Source organism: Adiantum capillus-veneris, chromosome 28, assembly GCF_014529385.1.
Source record: "Adiantum capillus-veneris isolate H3 chromosome 28, ASM1452938v2, whole genome shotgun sequence".
Taxonomy (NCBI): Eukaryota; Viridiplantae; Streptophyta; class Polypodiopsida; order Polypodiales; family Pteridaceae; genus Adiantum; species Adiantum capillus-veneris.
In genome coordinates, this window is record NC_140958.1 from 59,491,665 (window position 1) to 59,512,332 (window position 20,668).

Sequence of the window (20,668 nt, forward strand, 5' to 3'; positions counted from 1 at the left end):
ACATAGGAGCCAAGATACTATTGATAAGAGTGAAGCCAGATTCAAAGAACTCCCAGATGTTCATTGACTTCAGTGGAGCTAGGTATTGCAAGCTCAAAGATGAGGTGCAGATAGAAGTTCAAAAAGTCAACCCAAGTGTTTATCCAGAGACTTTCACAAGTCCGCAAAGCATCCATTTGGTGCATATGCAATCAAGGTCATTGTACATGGATTACAGTGGTCAGATCTATAGTCGAGAGCCAAAATTGCAAGATCCAACAGATCAACCAATTGAAGCAAGTCTAATCGGAGAACCAAGCCAAAGACGGTACAAAGGTCAAGATGGAGCAATGTACAGCTTGATGCTCAGTGTTTTAAAAGAAGATGTCGACAACTTGGCAAGCACAGAAACAGAAACTTCTCATCTAGAGCTTGACATGACAGAACCAAATGAAATACCACCAGTCATGGCTTATTGCTCAGATTGTGGACGAAAAGGTGGACATTTTGCTGAAGATTGTCCAAGAAATCCAGACAACAGAGACACATCAACTGCCGACAAGCAAGGTACATAGCAAATAGGAAATGCGAATCTCGATGTAAGTGCATTTAACTCGTCAGTTTTAATGCAATCAGATGATTCTTCATTACCATTAGAAGCACAATTCAAAACACTGCAAGTTCCAAAATCAGCATACAGATGCACAGGCACCTGAAAAGCTTAAAATTGATTCTTTGAACAACAAATTCTTGCATGAATTTAGTCAAGGTGTCCAGATATCACCAAAGGTTGAAAAGACTGTTAGGTTTGCAAATGATTTTGCATCCACTGTCACAAGTGTGCAATCATTCATGATTCTAAGTGACACATCAAACAGAATGATGTTGGCTTTGTATGGTACACATAACTTATCTGCACACTATGTAGACCAAAAAGAGAAACTATACAAAAAGGATCAACCAATATTTGAACGGCCCACATACCAGCTCATAGAATTACATCCAGTGATAGATTAGAAAGGATGGTTCATTGCAGAGGAAAGAATCTATTATAGCCCATCCTGTCTAGAGCTGAAAGATATTAGCCGAGTGACCCCATAAATTTGTTCAGAGCCAAACTGTCCTCCATCGAAAATCAGACTTCGATGTTGTAACCAAATGAGCGTATACTTTGACAAAAACAGTCGTAGATATAGACGAGAGTCTAGCATCTATGAGGCCTTGGGTTCTGAAACCACATCATCTTAAATCATACGAGACCCATGGGATAGACAATATTAGGGCAAAGATAATGCTATCTACAGCTTGACGTGGGGAATAATTTGTCATGTTTCAAGGAGATCCATAGGAAACTATGTAGAATGTTTACAGATGCCAAATGTCAACAGTGCTACCCAAAGTGTGCCTTTACAATCCCAAAAGGTGAGACTAAACCAGAGCCAAACAATTTTGAACTGTTACAATGAAGCAGGATATAGTGATCACCCTATGAAGGGGGGAGCTGCAAATCCATCAAGTTCAGCTTATGTACCAGGAAATGCTACACCAGTTAGAAACCCTAGGGTTTCTAGTCAACAGACCTCTTTAAAGCAGAAACCATTGAAAGACCATATGGTTGTTGGAAGTTTCCAATTGACCCAGATTCCATCAGAGTCTGCAGATAAATGCTTATATGAAGATCATCAGGGACAAAAGTTTCAACTAATCTCCACAAGTCAGAGTCAAAAACCAACAAATCCAATAGTGTTCAAACAGCTACATGTGATCAAGCTCACACATGCATATCAAGATGCACATGGTAACGAATATCAGCAAGGTCATGACCTTGTACAAACCCCTACGGATGGCCCGACTAAAGTCAAAGACTATCTAAAGATGGTGCAAAGCCTCAAGCTGCCAGAACAGGTTATAGAAATGTCAAAGTCAATGAAAGCTAAAGTCCAAAAAGCTACACAAAGGTCACCACCCTCCAAAGAGACAGATTCTGCCAGAAAGTACAATGGATCTATTAAGATCAAGGGTTACTCAGATGCAGGTAGACGATGCTCAACAATTGCAAAAAGGTGCAATATTACAACCAATGGAGTCAACATCAATTGAAACAAGTGGTAAAAGAAAAGAAAATGCAAATAAAGTTCAACCAAAGGATGTTGCCATAGCAAAAGAAGTCAAATCAAACACAACTCTTGAGACGATCAAGTGCAACATTGTCGGTGAAAACGAAGAAAAGTTTTAAGTGAAGTAAAGTTAGATTTTCAGTTAGACAAGAACTTTCACTTAGACATTCTGGATTCTGGTTGACCATATCCTTAGCATCCAGAATCATGAAGAGCAGGTAAAGTTTCAGGTGAAGCCTTCAAAGGAAATGCTTGCAGTTGTCATCCTTGGACATCAGTGGTTAGACCAACACAAGACCTGCAAAAAGGATAAAATGCTAATACTATCTTTTCCAAGAGGTAGCCAACAACATTTACAGGTACCATTAATGCTAGATTCAGAGTTGCAAAAGTCACAAGAATCAAAGACAAATCTAGTAGACAAAGGTAAAGCTAAAGTGGACCCTCCACCGATTACCAAAGAAGGTGTGACAGCATATGCCTCTACATCAAAGAACCCTTATGGATTAGCTTTTTCAAGCAAGTCAGGTTTTCAAAACTACAAGTCAATTGCTGAACCAACTAAAACCTTTAAGGAGACACCTAGAAAAGGAAAGGTATATTAGCCCAAGTGCTCAAGAAAGCAAAGGAAAGTCAAGCAAGTGTTTGTTCCAAGCAGTTTTATCAAAGTTAATGATCCGGTTTGGGTTGAAGACAAGAAATTGTCACAGAAAGACAAACACATGGGATGGATAGCTTCATAATGGAGCTTAAAGGAACATGAGTACTATCAAGGTAACAAATAGATATGGGCACCAAAACCGCAGGTTAATATGAAGTGGAAATGAGGACCATTCCAAAAAAGAAGGCCCACTAGGTATCAATCTCAACAGTATCCTAGGATACCTAAGAAGCAGGTATACAACAGAACAAATTTGAAAGATGCTAAAGTCTACCACAATTTTCAAGAGGACACAGAACAAAGATCTCAAAGAATGTTCCTCTTGGACAAGGATTCTACACATGGTATACAGAGATTTGGCTACCAATCAATCGAAAGCCAGTTGCAACTACACCAGACCTGCATGAAGATCACAAGAAATCAACAAGACCTAGATCGAAGCAAAGTCAACAATGGAGAAACAAAGGTCATCAAGAAATTTGGATTCCTAAGTCTTTCAATACTCCTAGTCAAAAGTCAAATGTCAATGATCAACAGAGGCCTACAACAACATCAAAGATTCCCTTACAACAGGCCTAATTGGAGAATCAAATAGATAATGGAGTCTTCACAGTCAAAGAAGGACAACCCAACCAACGCGAATGTAAATTCAAAGATGATAAAAGAGATATGGCAAAAGAAACCTTCAATGCCAACTTGGTCGTTCACTAATCCTTTTTTTGAGGATTCAAGCTTACTTTTACCTGATGAAATGTTTGTAGTAAGCACAAGAATGTGAAAACCCAAGTCGCCAGGGTGCCAAAAACACTCTTTGGTATAGTCAGAGTTGGGCTGTTGAGCCATCAAATGAGCAAAGCATTAGTCCCAAATCTTCAAGTCATATTAAACTGTGTGCTAAGAGTCATAGTTATTAGGCTTACGCTCAAGCTGGAAGAGTTGAGCATATCTAAATTGTGTTGCTCATGCTGGATGAGATGAGCATAAGAGTTGAAGTCTATTAACTTACAATTGGTGGAGTGTGTGGAGTGTCGTGGAGTCCAACACTCACGCACAGTGCACAATAAGATGAGAGCTCATATCCTCGTCAACGAAAACCATTCCTAAAGGGGTGCCAGCTTGCAAAGCCATGTCATATGCTTTTATAGCTACACCATCTTTCTAAATAACCCCTCAAAATATTTCTGGCACAACATGTTGTTTTCCATGCATTTTTGTGTATGCATAAATAGGATGTCCCATCATTGGACATATGCATTAGATACTCTTTTTTGCTTCCACCTATGCACCTTGAGTGGACTACAATAGGCAAACCAATGTTCCATCATGCTACCCTTTAATATTTGCTGCCCTTTTAATTCCATATCTATCAGCAAATAATCTCTTGAGTACTTTATTAATATTTCCCATGCTAATAAGTACTCCAATAATGCACGTATCTCAAAGGCACTTTTTTCCCATTGGGCTTTTTCCCTTTGGTCATCTAGGTATTAGACCCTAATTTAGGACCTCATCATTCTACTTCCCTTGTACATAATTTTCATAAATAAACATCAGCCTCATCATTATGCTATCACAACGGACAAATGCAACATCATCTCACAATAAACATATTCGGACCACTGAAGATGCTACAGCAAAGTGAACCTCATCAACAAATTCAACGACCAATGAAGACAATCAGCCCATCAACAACCAATCAAAACCTTCCCTTGCCTCCATGGACACCTTTCAATAGTGCCCGAGGACAGGCACTAAAATCGGAAGGGAGAAATGTTAACTGAGTCAACGTCAGTTAATAGAAGTTGCTAAAGACCGAAGACATACGAATGCACATCGAGGATGAATGCAAAGAAGCAGTAAAGATTGGAGTTACACATTTTTTACATCTTCCCAAAATGGTCATGTATTGTAAATTCCCGATTTATTTCAAGCCATTGTAATATTGTTAATGTGTTACGGGTTCAATGGGAGTTCCAAGTTGTAAAGAACAGGTCAGTTAGTGTGCCTAGGTAGCAGATTCACTAAGTGATGGAGCCATAAAGGCCTTGGGCGCTCGAACATTGCATATTTTTAACCCAGGTATATAAGGCAGCGTGTAAAAGAAATGAGGGTTCTCAAGTCATTTGTTGAGAGCACTCTTTGGTGAGAGCTCTTGAGGTGTGTGGCTATGGAGTCCTTGAGCTTCTCCTTGCTCATGAGACTTGATTAACACTAATCAATGATTCATTCTCTTTCACTATGCCTCTCTCATGCTTCTCATGATTGCCTATGATGCTTAGATTAGTTAGATCTTAACTAATTAGTGGTTAATCCCTCTCTAATGTTGTGTGATTGCCCTCTTTTGCTTGTGTGTGCATGTAGGTTTGATTGGAGTGTGGTGCTCGATAGATCTATGTGTGTGTGCTTGCAATTAGTGTGTTGCATGATAGGATTAGTATTGTGTGCGTCTTGCAATCATAGTGTGTGTGATTAGGTAGATTGGAGGTGAAGAGAAGTGGATATGGAGATTGCCCTTCATTGCGGCTTAGCTCCTCCATGAGCCAAGAAGCTCACTTCGTAGAGTTAACCATTTGTGTTGCCACGATTAGCTCACTAACCATGTGAGTGTTTCCATGCCCTAGCCGGGTAGCTCATCCCTCTGGATTGATAATTTTGTTGGTCATTGGAGCTATTGCAACGATGGGACCCCCAACAGTTTTCTAGTGGATAGGGGTGCTGTGGAAAACCTGGGCTATAGAGAGGCACTTTTCATGTGTGTTGGATGTGTTCCCCTTTCTCCCTTTCAAACGTGGTGATGCATCTTGGGCTAGTGGATATGTGAAGCCAATTTTCTATCCACTCACCGTTGCCGTTGTCAAGAGTTTTTGGAGCAAGGGATTGCGCATATGTATATACACATGCATGGTGCATCGAATAAAGGATTTCCCATTTTCCAGAGCAAGGTGGTTACGTGGGGCCCACGTGTGTACAGGTAGGACATGGTGTACATACTGCATCGATTTTCACTATACTAGTACCATTGTGTTTTCTCTATAATAATGAGGAGTTGGTAGCGCATAAAACTTCTTGAGGAAGCTATCCGTGGGCCGACGACATGAGGTAAGCAGGTGTGTCAGATGGTATCTAGTGGCGTCAGGAGGTCCAATGGGGTTAATATCTGCACGTGGATAAGTACGGGCACAACGTGGATGTTTTCTTGTGATAATTATGCAGAAAGGTCATCATGAGGACCATATTTTGGGGCCACTTCACGTGGTTGCGGGATGCATTATTGAAAAAAGCTGAGTGCCAGGCGTGTGGATGATGCAAAAAGGTGACAACTATGCAGTGAGAGGTCAGTTTTTGGCCTGTTCAGGGTCCGTTTGAGGTCAACTAAAACGCCAAGGGTGCCCAAGTAATAAAGCTAAGTGTGGAAACTGAAAAACCGGAGAGAAGACTAGAAAAAACGTGGAGAGAAGAGGAGGAACAACCGCAACTGTGTTTTTGCTGTTTTTGGAGCCTGTTTTGGCCGAAAACTGCTCATCCGAGGTCGGATTTGAGCACTTTGACATTGTAGACTGGGGTTTTGGGCCGTTTTGGATGTGATGGCGCTGTCCATTTTGCCAAATTTCTCAGTTTTTTTCTGCTGATATGGCTATGTAAGTTTCTCCTATGAGCGAAGCTTCTGCTCCAATTTGTGATTGTATCTGGTATACTTTACCCATATTGTGTGAGCTATTTGCCCCATTGGTGTTGGCCCAAGATCAATTGTATCTAAACATCAGAAATTCTCCTCTTTTGAGCTTATTTTTTTGGGTGTGTGTGTGTGTGTGTATCTCTGTGTGGTGTGGGTAAATGGGTAGTCTCTCTCCTCTCACTCCATAGGTGTGTTCCCTTTCTCGGCCAGGTGGGTTGTGTAAGCCAAGTGGTGCCCCATAGTGTGTGTGTGTGTATCATCCCAAGAGTGTGTGTCGGGTCATTATAAAGGTGTTGTGTGTGTTTTCATCCCGCTCACATTCTTTTGGTGCCCCCATTGAGGATCGAACTCAAGACCTGGCAAGTGGGAGTCACTTGCAGTTGCCGTGGGTATGCATCATTTGGCGCCTGTTTGAGCACATTGTCTGTTGGTATTGTATGTTACTTGTGGAAACTGCCATTGTACGCCTTTGTGGAGCCATATTTAAGTTTATTTGGCAGTCCCAGCCATTTCTGAGACTTGGTCTGGAAGAGAGTCATTTCTGAGACTTGACTATACGAGATTTGCATAAGCCTTCGTGAGAGGGTCGATAGCGTGAGGTTTTATTGAGCTGGGAGATTCTCAAATGTGAGATCCTTTCGGTGATACAAGTAGCTGGAGCACCCTTTTCGTGACCTCGCCATAGGCTATGTACTAGTGATTCCTACTTGATGCTCGGGTTCTATTGTTGGCAGTTTATGCATACGTATACAATCTATATTTTGGGTTCTTACTACTCTACTTCTAGGGAAACTTTGCCAAAATTTTTCCAAGTTGTGATTGGTGGTTTTTTGGTCTTTTGAGCCATTTATGCTGTTATGCTCCTGAAATTTTGGCAAAATCAGAGGATAAGACAGGTGTGCTTTCTTGGGAGCTGCATGGTTGACATTAATGGATGATCAAAATGGCCCTCAATTCAGTACTCCTTTTCATTTAACTCAGAGAATCCATATAAATGTTCATGTGTCTAGGAATAAATTTTTCCAGCAGCACATAGTCTTTATGTTTGGGCCAAGAAGATTAAGAGAGATACTAGAATGGCCTTTGCCTGTTGTAATTCCGATGATTAACTATGAAAACTTATTTGATGTGCATGTGTTTGTCCTTATCTAAAGCTGAGCTCCATTGAAGTTTCTGGGAATTGAGTCAGTCAAAAGTTTTGGGTTCTTGCACGTGTGTTCGAAGGGGTTCTTGAAGCATCGTAACTTGGGTAGCCATGGCTTTCTCTTATCCGGAATTTCATGGAAGAAGTGATGAAGATGTGGAAGACTTTTTGGAAAAGATGGAGGTTGCCTGCATTAGCAACCAGATCCATGACCCGGCGCAGATGTTACGTCTTCTCCAAATTTGTTTGAAGAGTGATGCACGAGTTTGGTCCAAAGCATTTGAAGAGGAGTTGCGTGTGGCTGATCCACCTGTAAGATTGAGTTGGAACAATCTAAGGCATGGATTGGAAGTGGAGTTTGTGAAGACAGAAGATCTTGAAAAAGTGTGGCAAGAAGTACAAGGTCTAGTGCAAAAGGAAGGTGAGCCAGCAGATGCGTATATACGTAAGTTTTCATTGGCATGTGAGCGGATGTTCAAGGCCTTAGCACCACAGGTACCCCCACTTGACATGATGAAGAAGGACAGGTTCTTGGCTGGTCTTTGGGAGAATATACGTTGGAGAGTGGAGCTAAAGAAGCCTAGGACATATGAAGATGCACTAGACGTAGCAAGGAACAAAGAGTGGAAGCTAAGGAAAATGAGCCAGCTAGGAGTAGAGTCTTTGCCCATGAGGTCTGAATTTCAGCCTATGGATTCTTTGCAAGGTAGTGCCAGGGGTTCATCATGAACCAGTGGTTTCTGTTACTCCTCAAGTTATGCCAGCAGTGGTCACTGCAGCAGTGCAAGATGATGGCTTAAGGCAAGACATGAGGCAAGTGGTAGATTTAATGAAGAATCTCAGCCTAAACATGTTAGGTCAAGTGGAAAATAATCAAGGTCGAGGGAGGTTTGCAAATCAGCCAGGAGGTGAAGAAAGACCTAGGAATGATGTTGGACAAAGCAATGGTAGGTTTTAGAGGCAGACGCCCACATGTTATAATTGCGGAGAGTTGGGCCACATCAGCATGCAATGTGATAAGACACCAAGGATTGGGGGAGACATGTATCCATTGCCAAGACAGGTGCTAACTAGGTAAAATGGTTATGGCATCGAAATTAAGGGAGAAGAAGGAACCAGTGGATTAACCCAAGAGGAAAAGGGAAAGACAAAAGTGATAAGTGTAGTCACCTTGGAGAAGGCATCAAAGCCAGAGGATACATTAGTGATGCCTATTGGGAAGAGAACCACAGAGGACAAGGAAGGAAGAAGTGCCCCATGTCCTAGTAAAAAGGGAAAGAGTCATGAAGGCGAGGATGTCAAGGCCAAGAGGAAAAGGAGGGCTCGTCGCAAGTTTCATGTTTCAAATTTTCCACTAGGGGATGGGCAATTAAGCTATGACTTGAAGGAGGATCTGACGAGCAGGAAAGCCGACGTTACTTTTGGCCAGCTCATAGAGATGGTTCCTAAGCTAAAGCGACAGTGGAAGAGGATGGTTAACCCAATGGAGAAAGAGCCAGAGAGAGGTTCAGTGAAGGTATTGGCGATGGATGAGCTACCAGACATTTGCCCAATAGTAGATGTGTGGCACAAAAGAAAGAATCTGGGACAAGGTTATCTTGATGGCGGAGCCGAAATATGTGTCATAACACACTCATGCGTTGAGAAAATGGGTCTCATAGTGGACTGGGGTGTCAGGCTTTCGAATAAGATTGGCAAACCATCAAAAAGTAAAATGTTTGGGTGTTGTAAAGAGCTTAGAAGTGGAGGCGTATGATACAAAGGCAGTGGTTGATTTTCATGTGATGCCAGTGGGGTTGGGAGCATATCCTATTATATTGGGCAAACCATGGTTACGTGCAGTGGGAGCTGTTCAAGATTGGCGACGTGGTACGATTAGCTCTATGGAAAGACAGGTGCCAAGAAGCTACATAATATGGACACAAGGAAACGATTGGAGGAGCTTTATGAGGACGAGGACGAGTCTAGTGATGAAGACTATTCCACAATGTCTGATGAGGATAGTGATAGTACTACCAGTAGTGATGAGGATGCTGATGTTGCATTTCTTTTGATCGACAAACAAATCCAGGAGTCTGGTTTAGCTGCATTTGCAAATGAGGTTGAAGATGAAAGTGAAGGGACTTATGAAGTGATTGAAGGGCTGATGCAAACCAAGGTTGAATTTTAAAAGAAGCAGGAATTGATGACACAAATGATCAGTGGAGACCTCTCAGCTATGGAGAAGGAGATATATTTGCACATGCTGGCTAGTTTTCCTGATTTGTTCATTACTTCATATGAAGAGATCAGAGGGTTCAAAGGAGAAGAGATGCATATAGAGCTGAAAGAAGGTGCTAAGCCAGTGTGGCAAAGGCTAAGAAGGATGGGTCAAGAGCAAGGGTCAAGAGCAAATGGAAGCCTTGTGGAAAGAGGTGGACAAGTTATTGAAGGCACGATTAATAGTCCCTGTGGAGACCACAGAATGGGTGAGTCCAGTAGTAGTCAGGCGAAAGAAGGATAGTAAGTGGAGGATTTGTGTAGATTTTAAACCCTTAAATGCAGCCACTAAGAAGAACCCATATCCTCTTTGTTAGAAGCTAGACACACCCTACGAAAAATGACTGCTCAGCAGATTATTATTTTTTATATTTATTCATTTATTGAGAAAACCCGAAATTTCACCTTTGTAAATATTGGGGCTTACAGAAGTTTCCAGATAATATCCCAGTTTTGACACTTAGATTGAGTAGATGGTTAAATTGGAACATTAGGGTTTGAGAATTGTAAGGTATTTATACCACTTTTTGACCTTAACGAAGGACCTTTTTTCATTTTAAAAAAGTTTTGAAGTCTGTGAGTGGACGTACTGTGTGCGAGTTTCATCTTGACGCTACGCGCGCACCGGTGGTTGGAATCGAGTGTGGAGAAGTGCACCGTGTTACCCCCGACGAGAGCTACGCACCAATACCTACATTGTGCATGTACGGTCCGGTTTGGCGAGCTCCATCTACGAGCTTCATCTGGTGATTCGGTCAGCATACGTTGTCTGCGAGGTCCCCACCCCGCCATATCAAACAACGGATCTGATGGTGAACCTGGTGGCCACTAGATCTATAGCGGAATCAAACAAAGTGGTTTAGGGTTCAGCTAGTGGCAGATCTCTCATCACAAAGTAAGTCGAGCTCGAGCCTACTAGCAATGAGATCTAGCTCCACCTCGCAGGGGAAGCGTACTTAAACCCTCTAGCGATCCTAAGACCCACCTTCCAAGAGAAGAGAAACCTCGAGTGCCTTTTTCCCCATGTTTCAGAGGCACGTACACTTGAGACTTCGCAGTCTAGGGGCAATGAGTAATACTAACGTCGATTTATAACACTATGGGGACGGAGAGTTCCCGACCAATCGGGACCACCCTTCTCATAGGCATTGGCAACGTGAGCCAAGCCCCCACTTTCCACCTCCACACTCACACATTCTTGTGTGCCCTAATTACTACCACAGTGGTTGTTCAACATAAAAGTTCCTTGGTTGAATTCCGATTCACAAGTTCGTTAAGACAGCCCTTCAATCAGTATTGCACAGTGGCACCAAGAGAGAGTTCTAGTAAAAATTCTACTCAAACTTATTCATTAAAATTCCAATGTTCTGGAGGTATAACATCCCCCCTCCAGCGAGAGTTTACTCCTCCCGTTGTCGCCTAGCTGCCCATACAACTAGGTATGTCCACCGCATAGAAAGCACGACATGGACATTCCCACCGCTTAACTAGCAGACGTGGGTTCCCACCGCTTAACCAGCAGTCGTGGGTATCCACCGCTTAACCAACAGTCGTGGATTCAAGAGCCCTTAACCAGGAACTCTTCCCCCTGTGATCAGGAGGGGGTTCATGAATAATTCAACATTGGAAATAGAATGAACATGCCGAGCTAAATTTTCCCTAACAGACATTCTTTCTTATTGCAAATAGTATATCCGTCAATCATTTCTTTCCTACTTTTGACTTTAATATACAAATGAATTCAATTGCCGAGGTTTCCGTCGGATTTCTCCAATATGTTTGGGATATGTTCATTTCTAGCTAAACGTATGCAATGTTAAATTAAACAACTTGAATAAAACTATGATCTACCTCTTCCATTTCTTCATCATTGGCTCGTGAGATGGCCGGTGCTTGTTCGACCATGGGAGCTTTTCCTTTTCCATTTGTATTGCTCGTTCCCGCCTCGTGGTCGTGGGCACCACCGAAGCGAGTTCTCTTAACCGGGGCCATTTTACTCACTACTTTAAATGATAAACTTGAAGAAAAGAGCTAAAGTCCGAGAGCATCATAACAACCAAATGGCAGATTAGAATTATTAAAGAATCCTCCTTAGGCAAGAGATTAGATTTTTCCTTCGAGACCTAGCAATTTTATGGGTAATTCCTTACTTATCCTATGGGAAATGGCTCTAAGGTTAATTACTTGGCTTAGATGATTATGAAATTCAGAATTTTACAAATTGATTCACGAAAGAGATGAACTAAGCAAGCTCATTCATTTTCCTAGAGCAATATGAAGATGAAGGATTGCCGCAGGCATGTGTGACATAAAATTCTCTTCTTAATGGCCTAATGACGGATTAATTTTCAGCCTTAATCACATTTTAATGTGGGAGAAGATTGAGTCTAATTTAATTACAACACTATTGAGTGGTAAAAGAATGAATTTCATCAAATCTACACTATTACTGGCTGCCTAGAGAGAGAATCTTTCCTAATCATGCATTAATCCTTGGTTAAGGATGATGAATGGTTGCATAATTTAGTTAATTGAATGATGATTATGTAATGGAGTATAGCTATGGAGATTTAGAGAGCAGCTATAGGGAATTATAGCCAGGATTAAGCATAGTAGCTAAGGAATTTGGAGAATAAAGATGAGAATTAAGAAGAGCAGTAATTAAACTATGATTATCGTGATTAAGGGCTGAGAATCCTCTGATTTTTCTGATCCAATGAATCCTCAAGATGAGAATTTCGGCAGCACCTCCCTCCTTGCTTCTCCTTCAAAAACTGTGTGTACCGGCAGCACCTCCCCAAGGTGTGTGTGTGAGCATGTGTGTGTGTGTGTGTGTGTGTGTGTGTGTGTGTGAGAAGGCCTTTAAATAGGCTCCTCAAGGTTGAAAATCGATCTGGGTTGCTAAATGCATCTGGGAGCTTCTCCAGCTAAGCATGGCAAGTCCAGTTCCCTACCCACCAAGTGTCAGGTTGGCTAGGTTAACTGACTTTGAGATTTAGTTACTGACTTGGCAGCTTTCCCAGGACTCCCACAAGGACAAAGGGCTCCCCCTAGCTGCTAAAGCTGAGCTGGAGTGGGATGGAACCTATTCCCACACAGCCTCGGGTCCCCGGTGCCTCCCCGGACAATTTTATGAAAAATTGGTTTTAGGCTAAAACGGGCCATACGAGTCGGATTTTGATGCCGTAAATTGCTATACTGAGCTCTAACTAAGGCGTACTGGCCCGAGTACCTACCATATTTAGCAGCCCCCCGGGGTCCGAAATTGAATTTTTTTCAAATTCGGGGTACGGGTGCAGATTTTCGAGACGGTCAAAACTAGACGGGTCGGGCAACCAAAAACTTACTATATTTGGAAAATTTTCACAAAAATTATTTTAATTCACATTTTGAAGCTTTATAACATTCTAAACATCATGGCACTGACAGAATTCAAAAAACTGCTAAAAATAATAACTTTTTTTTTCCATTATGATCATTTCATGGTACAAGGGTGCTCTTTTTGGTTGGAGTCAGAGACCTTACAACCTCCCCAACGTGAAAAAATTGAGATGTCCTCATCTCAAGAATACATCTGGATAAACTCTATGCTAGCTACTTAGGTACATATATCCTTTGTCTAAAGTAACGACATTCTTTGATATTAGAATAGTCTTTAGCTTTATGCGTCTTATTCTGCTGAACTTTGATGAGATCCTGGTGCTTGAATTATTGCTCACTAGGATTAGCAGTTGCAGCATACAGAGCTGCTCTCTCATCAGCTTCGTCACCCACAGTTGGTTGTCTCACTGCGGCATTAGCGAAAGCTCCGCTTCCTTGTCCTATGTATCCTCTTCCTCGGCCTCCTCTTCCGTTTGGTTGACCTCGCCCATTGACGTTCGGAGGTACATTATTAGCACCAGATGTTTGGGAAATCCTTTTTGGACATCGACTTTTTTAATGTCCATACTCCTGGCACTCAAAGCATCTTATATTGGGAAACTCGGTAGCTGCCGTAGTAGCTACTAGCGGACGATGGTCGTATGCAGGGTTGATTGGTCTGTTACTCCAGTTGTCTGGCCTGGCCCTCTTTGACAAATAGTATTCACTATCTTGGGTAGTCCTCTGAATCTCTTTAGCTAATGGTTTGGCCCTTAGCAAGGCATCTTGCAGAGTTGCTGGCCTAAGAGCTTTTAGTCGGTTGTTCAGGGGGTCGATGAGTCCTTGGCAGAACCGTGCTACCTGTTGTTCCAATGTCATCTTAGGAGCATCTCTCCGAAGAGTGACAAACTTTGAATAATATTCTTCGACAGATGAAGTCAGCTGCCGAAGGGAAAAGAACTCGTTCATCTTCAAGGTTTTATAGGCGGGTGGTAAGTAACGCTCCATCACAGCAGCCTTGATGTCTTCCCATGACTGGGAAGATCCCTTGATATCCAAGTCCCTGCAATGTTGTTTCCACTAGATCTTGGCATCACCAGACAAGAGGAACATTGCAAGCATGGTTTGGTTCTCGGGTTGAGTTCTCGCAGCTTCGAAATAGTCATCCATAGCCTCCATCCATACTTCTACATCTCTTTCCACATTTGCCCCTTCGCCTTTAAAGGTTGGAGGCTGAGCTAGCTTAAGGAGAAGCTTTTTCTCTTGAACGGTGGTATATAGCGCAATAGACGGTACCTATCCAATGCTATAAAACTCATTACTATAGCACTCTTCTCAAATGAACCTAGGCTTTTTCATACTCAAGAAGAAATTTAACTTTTTGAGCTTAACTAGCCTACTTAATATGTACATCTATCACAAAGGATTTAACCATTCCACCATTAGTTTAAATTCCATTGAATACATCCAAAATTGTTAGATAAATAATGGTAAAAACTTTACTCGAGAGCTTTGATCCATACTTATAACTTTATGTGCATCAACAGGCTACCTGCCCGCAGCACTAGTCGCACCAACGACTTCTCAAAAACATCATGTGGAACCCACTGAATCCCAACAAGCTCAACGAGTAAAACTCTTTACATCACTCAGGAGACAATCCACTAGACAAATCCAATCTCATTATTCTGGGAAACATCATGCTCAAGCTTTGAGTATGAGTTATCCTACTATCCCTTATTTTTTCAAAATTTTCAAACAACATCATTTTCCAGTTCGTAAACCTATAGCTCTGATACCAGGTGTGAGGTCCCCACCCCGCCATATCAAACAGCGGATCTGATGGTGAACCTAGTGGCCACTAGATCTATAGCGGAATCAAACAAAGTGGTTTAGGGTTCAGCTAGTGGACGATCTCTCATCACAAAGTAAGTTGAGCTCGAGCCTACTAGCAATGAGATCTAGCTCCACCTCGCAGGGGAAGCGTACTTAAACCATCTAGCGATCCTAAGACCCACCTTCCAAGAGAAGAGAAACCTTGAGTGCCTTTTTCCCCATGTTTCAGAGGCACGTACACTTGAGACTTCGCCGCTCTAGGGGCAATGAGAAATACTAACGTCGATTTATAACACTATGGGGACGGAGAGTTCCCGACCAATCAGGACCACCCTTCTCATAGGCATTGGCAACCTGAGCCAAGCCCCCACTTTCCACCCCCACACTCACACATCCTTGTGTGCCCTAATTACTACCACAGTGGTTGTTCAACATAAAAGTTCCTTGGTTAAAAATTCCGATTCACAAGTTCGTTAAGACAGCCCTTCAATCAGTATTGCACAGCAGCACCAAGAGAGAGTTCTAGTAAAAATTCTACTCAAACTTATTCATTAAAATTCCAATGTTCTGGAGGTACAACATCCCCCCTCCAGCGAGAGTTTACTCCTCCCGTTGTCGCTAGCTACCCATACAACTAGGTATGTTCACCACATAGAAAGCACGACATGGACATTCCCACCGCTTAACCAGCAGACGTGGGTTCCCACCGCTTAACCAATAGTCGTGGGTATCCACCGCTTAACCAACAGTCGTGGATTCAAGAGCCCTCAACCAGGAACTCTGCCCCCTGTGATCAGGAGGGGGTTCATGAATAATTCAACATTGGAAATAGAATGAACATGCCGAGCTAAATTTTTCCTAACAGACATTCTTTCCTATTGCAAATAGTATATCTGTCAATCATTTCTTTCCTACTTTAGACTTTAATATACAAATAAATTCAATTGTCGAGGTTTCCGTCGGATTTCTCCAACATGTTTGGGATATGTTCATTCCTAGCTAAACGTATGCAATGTTAAATTAAACAACTTGAATAAAATTGTGATCTACCTCTTCCATTTCTTCGTCATTGGCTCGTGAGATGGCCGGTGCTTGTTCGACCATGGGAGCTTTTCCTTTTCCATTTGTATTGCTCGTTCCCACCTCGTGGTCGTGGGCACCACCGAAGCGAGTTCTCTTAACCGGGGCCATTTTACTCACTACTTTAAATGATAAACTTGAAGAAAAGAGCTAAAGTCCGAGAGCATCATAACAACCAAATGGCAGATTAGAATTATTAAAGAATCCTCCTTAGGCAAGAGATTAGATTTTTCCTTCGAGACCTAACAATTTCATGGGTAATTCCTTACTTATCCTATGGGAAATGGCTCTAAGGTTAATTACTTGGCTTAGATGATTATGAAATTCAGAATTTTACTAATTGATTCACGAAAGAGATGAACTAAGCAGGCTCATTCATTTTCCTAAAGCAATATGAAGATGAAGGATTGCCGCAGGCATGTGTGACATAAAATTCTCTTCTTAATGGCCTAATGACGGATTAATTTTCAGCCTTAATCACATTTTAATGTGGGAGAAGATTGAGTCTAATTTAATTACAACACTATTGAGTGGTAAAAGAATGAATTTCATCAAATCTACACTATTACTGGCTGACAATGACGACCTGCAAATTTCGGCCAGACATCCTACATGATTTTGCACCAGGTGTTTTGGGTTGGGATTTTGGTTCGTGGACCTTAGGGAGAGCGACCTATTGGTGTTAGTAGGGTCTCCTTCAAGTTCTGTGGCCGTTTGAGATCATTTGATGGGTACTTGGCTCTAGAAAGCGTTGTAGGAAATCTCCTCTTATGCACTCCTGAAGGCTGTAGCTTAGACATTGGGTAGAGACCTCTGTAGGAATTAGTTAGGAGTCGGTCGAGTGTAGGTTGACACCCTATGCTTGCTTCCACGCGTCTGCGGGTCGTGCTTCGTCCTTAGCTGACAAATCTTGTTAGGTGAGTTCTCGCTGTGCTGACGTCCGTCGCGATGTATCTGTTCAACAATGGCGCCGATGTCTGGGACGAAAACTTTAGGTAGGTGATCGAGACTAGTCCTTGAGGAAAGGGATTTTTTGGCTTGCCAAGAGTCTCGTTTTACATTTAGATAAGATCAGAGGGTGGAGGACTCTCTAGGTCTTAGAGGGAGTCTAGGGAGCGTGTGTCTGGCCTAGATCCTTCGACTTAGGTAGACTTAGGTAGTTTTTAGTTAGGTTGTGGTGTAGAGAGTAAGAGTTGGAGTGGTAGAAGCGGTGAGAGGAGAGCTTGAGAGTCTGGAGAGGCCATGAAGTAACCAAAACACCATTATCACCATTTCACATAAGGAGTAGAAGAAGGGTAAGTAGGACATCATGATTCAGGATCTAGAGCACTTCATGCATGTATACTTGCTTGTTAGATTCATCACAAGGTTGTAAAAGACACAAAAGTGTGTTTGAAAGCTGAAGTGAAGTCCAAACGTTGCTTTGAGTGTTTTTGATAGAGCTGCAGAGCATCATGAGCATTTCTGTCAAGAAAAAAATTTAATTTTAAGCCAGGAGACATCTTATGCGTAGGATGTCCACATGCTAATCTGGTGGGAATTTTGGAATTTTGAGTTGACCAGTGTGTTTAGAAGGTAGGTTTTACCCTATTTTCACCTGGAAAGTGGAAATTTGTCCATATCTTGACAGGATAAGGCCAGATAGACAATTTCCAGACATCCTACCCAAATTGTGCCAAGGCATTATTTTAAGACCAAAACCATAGGATGCCTGCATGAGCATGATCTGCATGATATATTGAGTGACTAAGAGAGGTTTCATCTCATTTGGGTGAGAAAATTGGGTTCTAAGCAGACTTTAGCACTTTTGACTGAAAAAGGCTATAACAGCTAAAATTGGGGACTTTTGAAATCCAAACCAAAATCTAAGCATACCACTGGGTTGCTGACATCAAGGGGAAGCTGTGGGTCAAGTCTGGGGTCAAACAGACCAAAAAGACATCCTACGCGTAGGATGTCATCTGTGTGATTTTGCACTCTAAATCCAGATTTGAGCATACCAAAGTGATCAGCACTTCAAGAGGAGTCTGTGCTATGCATTTGAAGCCATTATGAGCAAAAAGACATGCTACACGTAGAATGTCTAAAGTAAGAAATTGAAGCTAGAAGTTGACTGTAGGCATAGCAAGGTGTTGTATAGCCTGAGGCAAGCCTCCTAGTCAATTTTGGTCAAAATTGGAGTTGATTAGACTGATCAAGACCAACATCAGGCTGTCGGAACAAATTTCTGATCCATTGACCAGCTTATAGGTGTCCAAATCAAAAAGTAAAAACAGCTGTGGACTCAAAACATCAAGGGGAATCCATAGTGCAAAAATCCAGGCAAAACAGAGCAGGAGACATCCTACGCGTAGGATGTCTAATGGGGCTTAGTGAAGAGTAAATTTGACTGAGCTTATACAATGAGTTTCCATTTGACTTAAGGATTCCAGAACTTCTTTCAAAAGTGAATTTGGACCTTGTTTGACCTTGTGACTGAGCAAAGACTGAATTAAGACTTTTCATGTAAATTGACCGACATCTAGGGGAAGTACAGTTCCAGATTAGCAGACCTAATCCAGAACATCAACTGTGTATAAAATACGGTAGTGGTTGAGGTTAACTCTCCAGTTATACCAATCATTACTAATATCACCTCTAGCGGTTAAATGCTTTGATTCGATTGCCGAAATTAAACGCTTGTGTAAAGGTATATTCAGCAGCAAAGCAAGAATTTGTGCGGAGACTGATCCTTTGCCAGGTGAGTGGTTGGATTTGTAATAAATTGCATTGCTAAGTTTGATGAATTTAAGATCAAGAAGACACATTTTTAGAGACCAAAAGGTGGCAGGTGACCAAGGTAGCTTAGTGTCCACCGAAGAAAGTGTAACTCAGGCAAGGCTAGATCCACTAGCACCGATTATTGAGGAGGGTAGTGATACTGACACTTCATCAGACAAATCCTTCTTCATGATGGGTAGTCAACAGCCAGGAGGTTTCACCTATGACAGACCAATGCCAGGAGGAAGCACCTCCCTAAATCCTTTGAATGATTCCAAGTTCACTGTAATCTTCTTAGAAGGAACAAACTCGAGGGGAGACCTAGTTTATTCTGACTATGGAGGGCGCAAGTGTATTTGTATTGAAGAAAGGCCGGCTCAGAGACTGGAGATAATTCGAGTCTATGATGGGGGAGATAGATTCTGAGACGAAAAGGGGAACCACTATCTGATAGTTAGTAACCCTGAGGATTACAATAGATATGGAGATAACGTGGCGAAGGGGAAAATGGTTTCAGAAACTCAAGAACCGCCTCCAAACATTGATCGACCTGGAGCGATTTTTATGTATGATAAGAAAACAACCAGGGTTTCAACCTATAATGAGAATGTGGGGATTTACAAGCATGAGAGCGAGGGAATAGTTTCTTACTTTTGTTGCAAAGAACCATACCCAAACGAGTTAAGCAAAGATAAGGTTCTTTACTTATTCTCTTATGAAATTGCTATGGGGAAGGATATCGTTTTTGTTGATAGGTACGGGTGAGAATACCAACGTATTCTCCCAGAGGAGGTAGAAAAGGGAATAGTTCCAAGAGCATCAACATATGCCCCCGATGAAGTGCCAAGATCCACCTACACCCCTAGCAAGTCTACAAATCCCTTTTCAGAGGAGTATGACGCGACCTCACATTCTACTCGACCGCAGATATTCAAAACCAAAACCAACCAGCAACTCAGCCATCATTGCAGGCATGGCTTCGACAGAGTGCAACATTAGAACAAGACCGAAACCGAGATGGTTATCAAGCCGCACGAGGGCTAAGGGATTTACAAGAACCACCACTCTATTCACAGTATCAAGGAGAGAGTAAGCCAAAAACTCAAGGGTCAACAGAGCCCGGAAGACCACCCATAGAACGAGTTCGAAGAGATGAACTATCTCTTGCAAGAACTCTTAGAAATTATGGCTTAGGAGCACCATTGGGAGAGGAACCAGCCTACTACAGAAGACCAGAGGAGGTATGTCGATTAGGACGTGGAGACCCAATGATGAGATTTGTTGACCATCGTAGAATTAGACGTTCTCAAGTGCAAAAATGGGTAAACAAGAAATACATGGGAAACAAGGATCCGAGAGATCATGTAGCAGCCTTTGTGTGTGTAATTAGAGCGGAAGAGGTGTTAGACTTTCCTACCCAATTTGCAGGGTTTGGACTAACCCTAGAGGATGATGTTGCTACTTGGTTTGACTTTGTGGAGCGTAGAGACTTTGAGTCTATGGAGGAGGTGTTTGACGCGTTTATCGAGGAATTCTCACAAAGGGGGATAGCTCATAATACAATCTCACAAATCCATAAATTCAAACAGAAAGACGGGGAATCTGTGTGAAAGGCAGCCCTACGACTAAAAAGATATGTTAAGTTCTGCCCTGTGGAAGAACTGCCAACTCAGTCCAGACTTATGCTTATATTTATCCAAGGACTAAGGAATGCAGATCTCCAAAAGGACTTACATATGAAGAGGAGCATGACGTTAAATGAGTTAACTAAGGAGGCTCTTTACCTTGTGGATAAT